Genomic DNA, 12695 nt, shown 5'->3' with positions numbered 1-12695 from the left:
TCTACTTTTTTTCCTTTAAGAAGTTTAAGCCTAGAGACTGGAGAGATTGCTCAGTGGCTAAGAGTGGGCAGAAGTTTAAAGTTCAGTTCCCAACATTCATGTTGGATGACTCACAACAGGCTATAGCTTCAGCTAAAGGATATTTATCCCAATTTGGAATCCCTTGAGCACCACACTTAAGTTCACATTGCCACACAGAGACACTTATGTTCACAGTAAAATAAACCCTTTTAAAAATCAAGTCATAACACCTAATATTGGCTAACTCTGGGAAATGTTTTACTTGGAAATTCTAAACTAGAATTGGCTATATCTTTAGGGGAAAAAGCTTTCAAAAATGTAACTAAAAAAATACTGAGATTTTTGCCGGGCGGTGGTGGCGCAAGCCTTTAATCCCAGTACTCGGGAGGCAGAGGCAGGTGGATCTCTGTGAGTTTGAGACCAAGTCTGGTCTACCGAGGGAGTTCCAGGACAGGCTCCAAAAACAATACAGAGAAACCCTGTCTCGAAAAACCAAAAAAGAAAACAAACAAACAAAAAAAACCCACCCAGATTTTCATAAAAGGTTGAAGGGAGTATAGCTCAGTAGTAGATTGCTTGTTTCATATGCATACATGACTCTGCATTCAATCATCAGTATTAAAAAACAAAAATGTAGAGAGAAATATAGTGTAGAAGTACTATGCATAGAAGGTAGTGGTATGCGACATACCACTGTGGTCACTGTCAGAGCTGTTGACACTGTACTTGCCACTGCAGAGGCAGAAATCCTAGAACAGAATAAAATCGACTCCGCACTGGATCTTTAGTTATTCAGCCAGTGTGTAAGTGAGCATGACCTTCTTTGCTTTCCTACGTTTACTACCTTGGAACCATAGCTGATCTTCTCAATATTTAGTAGTAGAGGACAGTTAATATATGGTTGGTTGGTTTTCCAAACTGTAAGTCATATTTTATGTAAACAATTTTATCTCAACAATTGTGGGTAAAAATGGGGTGCTGTATACTTTTGAATTATACAACTTGAAAAAAGTCTTGAAAAACATGTCTTAGTCATTGTTCTATGACTATTGCTATGAACAGACACCATAACCAAGTCAACTCTTACAAAAGAAAGGATTTAATTGGGGCCTTGCTTGTAGTTTTAGAGGTTTAGTCCATTGACATCACGACAGCAAGCTTGACAAGGGAGCAGTAACTGAGAGCTACATCCTGATCTGCAGCCTGAAAACAGGGAGAATGGGGCTTGGCATGACCTTTTGAAACCTCAAAAGTCTACATCCAGTGACACACTTCCTCCAACAAAGCCAGACCTCTTAACCCTTTCATACAGTGTCACTTTCTGATGCTAAGCATTCAAATATATAGCCTTTGGGGGTTATTCTTGCTCAAACCGCCACAAAGATTTAACAAGTATACACATTTTATGCTATTACTACAATTCAGGTAATGGGCATATCATCACCCCCATTATGCTATTATTCCTGGGTGAGTCCTCCTTGCCCCTCCTGCTGGGCATGGTCTACAAAAAAGGAGACTCTGTCCACTTTGAGAAGGGATCCACTTTATGGTGGGTCCATAGCCCGTTTCTACCAGTGACATACAATGACAGCCTTTTTGGGACCCTTTAGGAAATGTTCTCTCCATTTGAAAAGGAGAAACTTTAAGAGAGGTGGTCTTGTTTCTGCCGTAAGTTGGTGGTCTCCGGGTGACACTTGACATCTTTGTACCATCATATTACCACTGTAGAGGAGATAGTCTGTGGGCAAAGCTGCTATCCAAGAGCCTGATGCCTTAGTGGTGACTTAGTGTCCGATTTCAGAAATCCTGGGGCCGGGTGTTGGCGGCACACACCTTTAATCCCAGAGGCAGAGGCAGAGGCAGAGGCAGAGGCAGAGGCAGAGGCAGAGGCAGAGGCAGGCGGATCTCTGTGAGTTCGAGGCCAGCCTGGTCTACAGAGCGAGTTCCAGGACAGCATCCAAAACGATAGAGAGAAACCCTGTCTCGAAAAAACAAAAAACCCTGGGAATGCTTCCTGTCACACACTTGTTATATGAGAAATATTCCTATTGTTAATGTCAACATGAGTTAGAATTTTCTAATACTGGTGTCATGAAATAAGCCATATTAAAGCAAGAAGTAATAAGATTCTGAATTAGATCTGAAACTGAAGGAGAGTGGTGAACAAATATCAGATCCAGACCCAGATTGACTGAGGTAGAATTGGTGAGATCACATAGTTAGCTGAATACCAGTGGTAAGGGGGAAAAAAATCTGAGGTTCTAGGACTCTTTGGTTTCCTTGAGATGAAGAGGTAAAAAAAAAACAAAAACAAACAAACAAACAAAAAAAAACAGAACGTAAAGTACAAGCGGTGAGAGCATTTGGTAAGGAAGTTGACTTCTTAGTTAGAATTTGGTTGTAAGTTAGCCAGAATACATGCATTTGTTTTGAGCATGTGAAAATGTCTACAAAGTTTAGAGTTGGCGTGCTTTAAGAATTGAGGCCAGGGACTGGAGGGATGTTTCAGTGGGTGAGAGTGATTTACAAAAAAGCATGAGGACCTGAGTTTAATTCTCTAGCAGCCCTGTAAAAATCAAGGTATGGACCACTTTGGAAATCAGTATGGAGATTCCTCAGGAAAATGGGAATCAGTCTACCACAAGATCCAGCAATTCCACTCTTAAGCATATACCCAAAAGACACACATTCATACAATAAGGACATCTGTTCAATCATGTTCATAGCAGCATTATTTGTAATAGCCAGAACCTGGAAGCAACCTAGATGCCCCTCAACTGATGAATGGATGGAGAAAATGTGGTACATTTACACAATGGAATACTTTTCAGTGGAAAAAAAAACAATGGAATCTTGAAATTTGCAGGCTAATGGATGGCACTAGATGAAACCATCCTGAGTTAGGTAACCCAGTCACAAAAAGACAAACATGGTATGTACTCACTCATATATGAATTTTAGACATAGATCTGGGGAGTGCCAGCCTACAATCCACACCGCCAGAGAAGCTAGGAAACAAGGAGGACTCTAAGACATACATGGTCCCCTGGAGAAGGGGAAAGGGACACGGTCTCTTGAGAAAATTGGGAATTTTGGGGGAGGGGAGAGGGAGCTAGGAGAAAGAGAAGGGGAGAAGAGGAGGGGAGAGGAGTACATGAGGGACAGGAAGGTTGAATTGGGGGAAGAATAGAGGAGAGCAAGATAGGAGATACTATAATAGAGAAATCTGGCACTAGGGAAATGTCCAGAGATCAACAAGGATGAAATCAACTAACTAAGCAATAGTGGAAAGGTTGCCTTAAATGCCCTTCCCTAATAATGAGATTGACGACTACCTTGTGTGCTATCCTAGAGCCTTCATCCAGCAGCTGATGGAAGCACTGAACTGAACTCCTGGAATCCAGTTACAGAGAGGGAGGAGTGATGAGCAAAGGGGTCAAGACCAGACTTGTGAAATCCACAGAAACAGCTGACCTGAACAAGGGGAAGTTCATGGACTCCAGACTGATAGCTGGGAAACCAGCATAGGACTGATCAAAACCCCCTGAACGTGGGGGTCAGTGAGGAGGCCTCGGCAATCTATGGGGCCTCTGGTAGTAGATCAGTATTTATCACTAACATATGAATGGACTTTGGGAGCCCATTCCACGTAGAGGGATACTCTCTCAGTCTAGACACACAGGGAGTGCGGGGGGGGGGGGGGGGTTGGGGAGGCCTAGGCCCTGATCCAAGTGATAGGACAGACTGAAGATTCCCCCATGGAAGGCTTCACCCTCCCTGGGGAACAGAAAGGGGGTGGAATAGGGGGCTAGTGGGGGGCAGGGGAGGAGGGGAGGGAGAGGGAACTTGGATTGATGGGTGAAACAAGCTTGTTTCTAATTTAAATAAAAAAATAGAAACAAAACTAGGTAGGGCCATGTATACCTGTAACCCCAGCACTGGGGAGGGTGGAGACAGGATAATCATGGGAGCTTACTGGATACTCTCTTAGCTCCATGTGGGCAATAGATCCTGTCTAGAAGGAATACAATACAACAGAGAATGACAGAACAGGACACTGATGTCCTCTGACTTCACATGCGTGTGCCTATACACCACACACAAAAAGAAAAAGGCGGCCAGTAAACGACTTTCTTGTGGAGGAGTGTTCTCATACTGTGAATGCTTGTTCCTTACTGTGTCTTCCCCTGTTAATTATTTAGGTGTTCATAAGTATAATTAATGCCGTTTATATCAATAGCAGTAAAGGAGAATGCATAATGTGATAAATGATACTGTGTTTGGGAAATTGCATTGAGGCTTTCCCAATACTGTTGTTGACAAAGTGTTATGACTTGGTGAAGTGTGGGGGAGAAGGAGCAGACTCTTAAGCTCATATAGCTGCTCCTCCACCCGGTTGGTATTTGGCACGTGACTTAATTACTGCAAACCTCACTTTGATTACATTTTAAGTAGGTTTCATGAACTGACTCTGTGCAGCTTCTGCTTCGCAATCCTCATTCTTGTACACACCCAGATCCTCAAAATTACATTCCCTTTTGTTCCCCGAGTCCTCCAACTGCCAGTAAGTTGTGGATTATGAGAATCAGCTCTTGAATTCCACTTTAGTTTCTCCCCTATCAATCACTGCTACCTTGAAAACCGTGGGGTCTCAGAAAGAAAGAAGCTATTAGTGTGTTGCTTGAGCTCAAAGATCTAATATTGCGTGTGAAGGGGTGGGGCGGGGTGGGGCGAGGTGGGGCAGGGTGGGGCGGGGTGGGGCGGGGTCATTACTTCAAAAGTGTAGACTCAGCCATACTGCTTTCCCTCTTTCTGGGAGAACCCAATGTCAGAGACCTGGAGTCCATCTTTTCAGGCTCTGTAACTAGTGTATTGGAAAGATGGCCTCCAGGTACAGTGAGCCCCATGGCAGCAAGGAGCCTACAGTAAGAGATCAGGTTCAGCCTACAAGAGAGCTCACTAATGGGGTACCAGAATGAGTATGTATTTTTAGTTTGTTGCTTGTACTTGTTCCTTCTATGTATAACTCCCCCAAGAAACTTACTGGGAGGAATTAATTACACCAGAATAGGATTTGAGCCTTCCTTGTAGTGTTGACTGATCTCACAATAAGATTACCTAGAACTTTAATGTTTGTACATTCTAATATTAAAAACATATTTATCAAGTGCCTACCATGTGCCACACACTAGTTTAGATTGCCACTGATCTTTTCTGTTTTGTTCAAGTATTCAAGTAGAGACTTTATTTTAAGAAAGCAAGATGCTGATGTGTTTGGAATATATCTGTATACATTTGGAGAAGAGAGAGAGAGAGAGAGAGAGAGAGAGAGAGAGAGAGAGAGAGAGAGAGAGAGAGAGAGAGAGAGAGAGAGAGAGAGAGAGAGAGAGAGAGAGAGAGAGAGAGAGAGAGAGAGAGAGAGAGAGAGAGAGAGAGAGAGAGAGAGGGAGAGGGAGAGGGAGAGAGAGAGAGAGGGGATGTATCACCATCTAGAAGTTTGCACCTACTAGATTCTCAATGAAACTAGCTGTACCTTCTAGGCATGTCTGCATGCTGCTGTACAGCAGTGTAAGCATCACACTAAGGTAAAGCACTGTGAGCCTGTCCCTCTGTGACATCAGAGATTAAGAAACCTTAAAGGAAAAGGCTGTACCTGGCTAACTCTCCTTGGCTCCACTTGGGCCCTGTAACCCAGCCATCTCATCCACACACTGGTTTCCAGTGATCCAGCTCAATAAGATTTCTGCCTTGTTTGTGATGTTCTTGATCTCAGTGACTGACTGGGTTAGAATTAGTTTGACTAAGCACTAATCTTGACAGTGTCCCTGGATAATTTTAAATACGTTGGCAAAGTATTTAAAAAATTAAGACACAAAAGTAATAGATTTTCTTATTGAATTTTCATATACAACTTTAAGTATACACACACACACCACCATCAGCACCATCTTCCTCCCTGATTGTATCCTTACATCTCTGGTATTATTCTTCCCATATTCATGTCACATGGGTTCTGTCACTCTCGCCACCCCTTTCCTTAAAACGTCTCCACGACCAAAACCCACTTTGTGTTATCATGAGCTGCATCCACACTCATTCCCGTATGACAACACCTACATAAAATTAGAAGCCAAGATCTGCATATGGGAGAGAACAAGTTATATTTGTCTTTTTTGGCCACTAAGTGGTTCGATACAATTTTAATACTCCATTGAGAAAACCTATATTCAGTTTCTCCTCCTCCTTCTGGAAGTAACCCAAGAGAAAATCTATGCACAGTAGATACACTCACATGTAAAAAGTGCTTGCTGACTTTAATATTTATCTCCTTGACCAGATAGCACAAATTATGGGTGGACTTGGACTTGCCTTCAGTATCGCTTACTTTTCTGTCACTGTGATAAAACGCCCTGACCAAGGCAGCTTAAAGAAGGAATGGTTGGGTCATGGGGCTATGGTTCCAGAGATAACCTTATCAGGGTGGGGGAATGCGGCAGCAGGCAGCCATGGCTGGAGCAGCAGCTGAGAGCTCACCTCTGGAGTCACAAACAAGCAGAGAGAGCGAACTGGGCATGGTAAGAGGCTCTTCAACCTCAAGGCCCTCTGCCCCAGTGACGAAACTCTCCAGAATGGCCACACTTCATAAACCTCCAAAACAGCTGTCATCAGCTGGGGACCAAGTATTCGAATTCCTGAGATTATGAGAGACATCTCACTTAAACTACCTGGAGAGGCTTCGGAGATACGGCCAACATGGAGATGCTTGTCTTTGGTGGTGGGAATAATGATGCCTGTTCCAGTGTAAAGCTTCATTAGCATGGAGTATTCTAGGCGCGTTCTGCTGCAATGTTTCATAAGAGATTTTATGTTAAGTACTGATATTCTAGAACAGTGTCTGAGAAATTGCACAGAAGCAAATCTGCTAAAAAACTATAGTCGTGTCTTTATTTACATAAGAGCCTAAGTTCCTTCAAAGCCTTACATTAGTGAAGCAAGGCCTAATTCACCCCCCTCCCACACACACACACTTCTATCTGCCCCTGCTCCATCTTTCCAGGCACTTAACTCTTTGTATCTCTCCTCAAGACATTTCTACTTCAGGTGCTTTGCAAATGCTGTTCTCTGTGAAGTCTCCTGACCTTCAAATTGCCATTCTCTCCTACATATGTTGTCACTTCCACATGTGGCCTACCCTGGATATGCTATCATCCAATGCATAAAATGAGACATAAATATGAGCTGCATTTTCTAGTAGCAAAAATTAAGTTAACTTAAAGGTCAGTAATATTTTGGTTCAGTGCAATATATCTAAAATAGTATTGTTTCAAGGATTGAGTATAAAATTGCATGTGTGTGATATTTGTACATTGTGTTCATTTGCATTCATGTGGATGCCAGAAGAGGACATCATATGTCTTCTTCTACCACCTTACTTTTTGAGACTAGGTCTGTCACTGAATCTGAAGATGCGTCAGCTAGAAGTGAGCTACAGGGATCTTCTTGTCTCCTCTCCCCAGGACTGGGATTACAGGCATGCATAGCCAGGTTAGGCTTTTGTGTGGATGCAGTGGATTTAAACTCAGGTCTGTGTGCTTGTAGAACATACACGCTTTTCCACTGAGCCATTTCCCCTGCCCATTATTATAAGGAGACACTTTGCATTAGTTGTTTTTACATAGTAAATAAATCTAGCCCATCTCTTAGAGAACATCTCAATTTGGATTAGTGATGTAAATTTCTTTTAGATTTATTAATGTGTAAAAATGTTTTGCCTGCGCGTGTGTATGTACACCATGTATGTGCCTAGTGCCAACAGAGGTCAGAAGAGCAAGCACTTCAGATCCCTGGACCTGGAGTTGCCGACTGTTGTGAGCTGCCATGTGGATCCCGGGAGTCAAACCTGCATCCTCTGCTAGAGCAACAAGTACTCTTAACCCCTGGCCCATCTCTCCAGCCCCACTAACAACTTTGTAAATGTTCAAAAGTCACATGCGGCTAATGGCAACTTTGTGAGACCACACAGACCTAAAACCGCCATCTGCTTCCGTCCCGTTCTCCACTGCGTCATTCCCATGACACTAGAGTTTGGAGCTAGCCTGTTTGTGTCTTTGCCAAATTCTGCTCTCCTCTTGCTTTTGAAGTGTAACGTTCCAAAGACCAGGGGCTTCATTCTATTCTGTCACAGCCTCAGAAGTCAGTACACTTGTCAACTTAAATACCTGGTAACAGGGTCCTAGTGAGAAGCCATGGGATTGCTCTGTCAATGGAGTTTGCGTTGCTTTCTGCTTCCCAGTCCCTCCTGATACCTTCCAGATAGGCGGACACGTAGCAATACTGACCAGCCAGTGTGGCTTTTCCCATTTCTTTACTCAGGCTTTCCCATAAGTAGCCTGTGTTGTCTGGACCCCACAGATTTTCCAACATAAGGTTGGCTCCTAGAGAAAGCTCTCTCTGGTCTACCTTTGAAGTTACTTCCAAGTTCACATTCCACTTGTACCTTGCAAGAAGAAAACAGTTCAAAGCAACCTTCGGAGATTTGCCTGTCTGTTCCCAATTAAACACCACAAAGGTAGGTTGTTCATTGTTATTAAAATATTAGCCAATGGTCTGTGGTCAGTTGCAGGCCTGTGGTCAGTCGCAAACTCCCAGGAGGCCTGGTGTTCTGCAAATTTCCCTCCCTTGCTGCTCTGGAGCAGATCCACGCTTGCCACTAACCTCTGTGTAACAGTGGACCATGGATGGATTCAGATCTCTGTGTGCTCATTGACCCCGTCTGTAAAATGAAATCGCAGTTACAGCACACTTCCAGCATAGGATTATCGAGAACAAAACCACAGAGGCCCTTATGCACAGCCTGCAAAGCAATGGGGTTGTCCTACTCTCCAAACTTCTGTCTGAAGTGCAGACATAGTCTTGGAGGCAAACCAGCAGTATAAGCACAATGGGAAAAGTAAGTGGACTTCATAAACAATTCTTAATCTTTCTAAATTTAGAGAGGTTTTTCTAGAATCTTGTTTGGTGTTTAATTGCACTTGTATATGACCCATGGTGAATGGAATAAGGAGAAGGTGACCTGACTCACCCTACCCTTCTTCTTCCTCCTTTTTGCGTATCTCCAAATTGTATGCCAGAACAAGCACAGTTTGGGATTACCCGATAGCAGGATCGCCACCTTTCAGACTAGTGTATTTTCAATTTAGACTTCACTCATTCATTAAGAGATACACCTTTGTATTCCTCCTATGTGTAGGAATTTGAGGCAAGAACAAAAAAGAAACCCTTTGAGGGGCTTCCATTTCTGCACATGGCATATCCACTGAAGAACAGTTTAATCATTCAGTTAGTCCTGATAAGTGCCTTGAAAAAGAACCCGGTGATGCCATAAGATTGAACTGAGCCCTTTCTGCTAAATTCTGCAGGAGAGAGAGGCTTTAGGGGGCGAAAGGGGTCAGGGATAGTTTTAGACAGCAGGACAAGAAATATCAACCTACTGAGGTAGGAAGTGGTCTAGTGAATCAAGAGACTGAAGAGATAGGGGCCCAGGCTGTACTCCAGGGCACCTCCATGTGAGGGACGAGGAAAAGCCCATTTTCTGCTTTTCTCGCCAAAAGGGCTGAGAATTTGTGGCCTGAATGTTCTGCCTGCATTTACTTGATCACTTGAAGTTTAGCTGCTAGATGGTAAGACAAGCGCTTCAAAGTTTGGACTTTCCCATGCTTAATGGTAGACCATCATTCTCTCACTTCTATCTGGAAGTTCCCTCAGCCAAGTCATCTGCTTGCAGTAGCAGGCTGTGGGCACTAGGGGGCAAGGAACCATTCTCCTACATTTCTTTTGGTAAACTACCAAATGGTGGAAAAAATAAAATGTACAGCGACTTTGACCTTCACATTGAGCAAGGAATTAGCAAATGAAATCGTACCACATTTGGAGGATATTGCCTTTCTAATTTTATTCAAACATTACAAAAAAGAAACAAACATGTCATGTCTCTTAGTGAGTTTATTGGTACGATTTCATTTACCCTGAATTAACTAAGTGCCACTGATCAGTCTTGGTGAAGCTGCAGCGTCTCACGATGATGGTTTAGAAATAGCAACAAAAATATTTCTGGGGACTTTTCAAAATCTTTAAATCTGGTCTCAGGGACCAGATAGGGTCTTCAACATCTTTCCAAGATTGCTTCCATACAGGAATGAGGGTTGGAGCAGCAGAAGCAAAGAGAGATGTTAGAGACTTAAATATGTGATTGGTAGACCAATGCCATCTGAGTTGAAAGCTATTAATAGGAAGTCAGTGCGACTTCCACTTGAAGTGTGGTGTCACCAGGTTTTTGCTGAACTTCTGGAAGCTGTGTTTCCAACACATGATAAATAATGATACCTCTTGGGGAAACAGAAAAATAGACAAGGCTACTCATTACTACAAATTGGTCATGGGCTGGGTGGTGCGAACCTCACTCTGATCACATTATAGTGATTGCTGCAGATGGTAGCCCCATCCCAGTCACGAGTAGAATCAAATAATTAGCAGATGTCAGCAGTGCCAAATCTGTTGATGTTTAAAAATGGAACAAGTGAATCAGCAAACTATTTAGGGAAGTAAGGCTATGCCAATCATTCTGTCATTAGGAGCCTTGGGTGGCCAATATGGCCTATGTGTCATCAGGGTACTTCAGCATGATGTGAGAAAGAAAATGGAAGCCTATATCTCTGTCGTAACTATGAGAACCAGCCATATTTATAAATACCACTATGCAGATACCTTTAAAGTCTCACACAGTATTTAAAACTAATGACTAAGGCAATGTCTCACTGTTATTATTGTCTTTGTCACTGTCATCATTAAAAGCAAGTGACACAGTTTAAAGTGAGACATGAGCTCTCTTTAGACACATTGATCATGGAATGTGAATATGCATGAACATAAGAAGCACGTAATAAGAAAATAGACATTAAATGACTACAGAAAATTCTAAGAAGCACAAGAAGATAAGAAAGGAGAGTGCAACTTATAGAAGTCTAATAGAGTAGCAACAGGACTAACACTGGGAGGAGGGGCATTTCTAAGCATCACTGTTTTTGCACTTCGTAGCAATCCTGTGCTGTTGGGCCTCCTATTATCCCCATCTAATAGACTTGGGAGTGGAGGCAAAGTGATACCAGACATGAAAACAAGTCTGTCCATACTGTCCATTCATTCTGACCACTTTGTACCTGCCCAGGATATGTCCTTTGGAGTATTTGCTGCTTGTATGGGAAGTGAGGACAGTACATGTCTGTAACAATAGCTCATCCACTAGGTGGGTTAGGATTTTCCTGTTTTCATTTGTAGTGCTTCTGACAGCACACAAGTAAGCTCTCTTTGAGACCAATTCTGCACTCGGTTGTAATTCCGAGTAATTACTCCTACCCAGTCCTAACCATGTGCTGTGAATTGTGTAAACTTCTCACATACAATGACTACGTGGGTATAAATGTTATTTCCATTTCCCATTCGAAGAAGCTGAGGCTTAAGCAACTTTCAAATAGGAACTTATCTAGGAAGCAAGTAAACAAGCCCCTGAACCTGGTCTGTCTGTACCCAAAAGGCTACTAGATATTCCCACAACGCTGTGCTGCTCTCCTAAAAGCAAAGGTGTTTCATTCAAGGTGGACTTCACTGCCATATGTCCGCAGATGCGATAATTAAGACTGAAAGTCATTCCATAGCCCCCCACAGCCACACAGATGGCAGGTGAGTCAGGCTGCAATGAAGAGGTCTTTGTCATTTTCAAATTATCTCTGCCTGGAGTTACTGTCTCTAGGAGGTCTCACGGTGTGTGAATTGATGACAAATATGACTATGGCAAGTTGATGAAGTGGTGAGACTCCCCTCAGTCCTGCATATGCTCCTGGTAGTACAACAATGGATTCTATCTGTCATTTATGCTATCCCATCACAGAATTAGATGCTCAATTGTGTGAACTTTTCCCAGGAGTGATGTGAATGAACCACATACTTGCCCCAAATAGAGCACCAAGAACAGACCAAGGAAATGGCTCCACTAGTCTAGCTTAGTGAAGTAATGGGTTTAATTGGACTTACTTGTAGGAGCATGGAGGAGTGGCTACTTACAGGAGCAGAGCATGGTAACTTATGAATGACTGCCTATATTGAAGAAAAGTCTTCCTTCAAGCAGCCATTAACTACCTTTACCTATGGTAGGAGCAGGGCCTCTTAAGCCCCTCTTTACCCTCTATGATGGAACTTTAATGATCCCAAGCTTGTGTAGTTCTGGGAGTCCAAGAGGACAATGGCCATGTTGTGTCCATAGGACAACATTCCACAACATCAGTAAATGGGGACCGGCACAGAGGAACCAACATAGCCAAGCCTGAGTTCTCATCTAATGTTCTTTTGTACACAAAACCCTCAGCTAGAAAGGGGATGTAAAGGCGACTGTTTCACTCATTCCAGTGAGGGGAAGTAAGGGCAGAGACCTCTACAGTTGCAAAATTTCTGGCCTACAATTGGGATTTGAGTAGGGGAGGGCTGATTCTCAGGTGGGTGCCTTTTCCACAACAAGCTATTTCCTCCCCTGGGAGCAATTTAAAAGTCAAGCACAAACTACCTTCAGCGAATGCTGGTGACCTGATTAGATAATCAAATTTTGATTCTTCATTTTGCTTATT

Source organism: Mesocricetus auratus, unplaced genomic scaffold (assembly GCF_017639785.1).
Source record: "Mesocricetus auratus isolate SY011 unplaced genomic scaffold, BCM_Maur_2.0 Super-Scaffold_100018, whole genome shotgun sequence".
In the NCBI taxonomy this organism is placed as follows: Eukaryota; Metazoa; Chordata; class Mammalia; order Rodentia; family Cricetidae; genus Mesocricetus; species Mesocricetus auratus.
This window is presented reverse-complemented; position numbering follows the sequence as displayed.